This window comes from Cynara cardunculus (genome assembly GCF_001531365.2).
Source record: "Cynara cardunculus var. scolymus isolate 2C chromosome LG 1, CcrdV1, whole genome shotgun sequence".
Classification (NCBI taxonomy): Eukaryota; Viridiplantae; Streptophyta; class Magnoliopsida; order Asterales; family Asteraceae; genus Cynara; species Cynara cardunculus.
The window spans coordinates 4,827,448-4,828,607 of NC_037528.1; positions in this window are offsets into that span (position 1 = coordinate 4,827,448).

The following is a 1,160-nucleotide window of genomic DNA, read 5'->3' on the forward strand; positions in this document are numbered from 1 at the left end:
ACTGTGTTACATCTTCGATCGACCACACAAACGGCATCAATGTGATACCCAAGCACATATATGATGCATTGTGATACCATTGTAGTATCACCGGAGGACGGTGGCCGGAGAGAGAAGAGAGGAGGAAGGAAAGTTTTAAAATACAAAAAATATCCTTGCATTAATATTTTAATTCAAAATTGTTAAAATTATAAATTTCCTAATTTATCTATTGATTTGTGGTTAATATTGGTTCTCACAGTTACCACAAACTAATCAGTTCTCATTTGATTAAGCCCCTATATATATATATATAGGGGCTCATTCAAGAGAGAACTGATTAGTTTGTGATAACTGTGAAATCCAATCTCAACCATAAATCAACGGATAAATTAGTAAATTAATAATTATGGTAATTTGAGTTAAAATTATAATTAGAGGATATTTTAAGTATTTTTAAAAAACTCCTCTCTCCGGCCTCCGGTGAACATTAATCCAGCAAGTATCAGGTAATCACAAAGATACATAATGTGATACCCATTGTGATATACTGTGATATCATTGTGATACCAACTATGATACCAACTCAAACCTTAAAAACAAAGATACACAATGTGATACCCATTGTAATACACAATGTGATACCCATTGTAATACACAATGTGATACTCATTGTGATATACTGTGATACCGATTTCACCGGAGGCCGGAGATTGGAGGTCGGAGAGAGGAGAGAGGAGTTTAAAAAAAAATACCTAATATGCCCTCTAATTACAATTTTAACTCAAACTGCCATAATTATTAATTTATTAATTTATCCGTTGATTTGTGGTTGAGATTGGACCTCACACTTACCACAAACTAATCAGTTCTCATTTGATTATGCATATATATATATATATATAGAGAGAGAGAGAGAGAGAGTTTGTTTCAAATACAACCTGTYGCATTTGTACAACCAATGCAACCCAATAAATTGAGATATTTATGGAAATGATGAGAGTTCATTTATTATGATTTGAATATTTATGAAAGATGAATATGGTTCATTAATTATGATCAATACTTTATATTAAGAAACAATTAAAACTTCTATGAAATCACATATTAATCAAATGAAATGGACGGTTGAGATTGGGTTGTATTGGTTGCACAAATGTCAAGGATTGTATAATAACCAA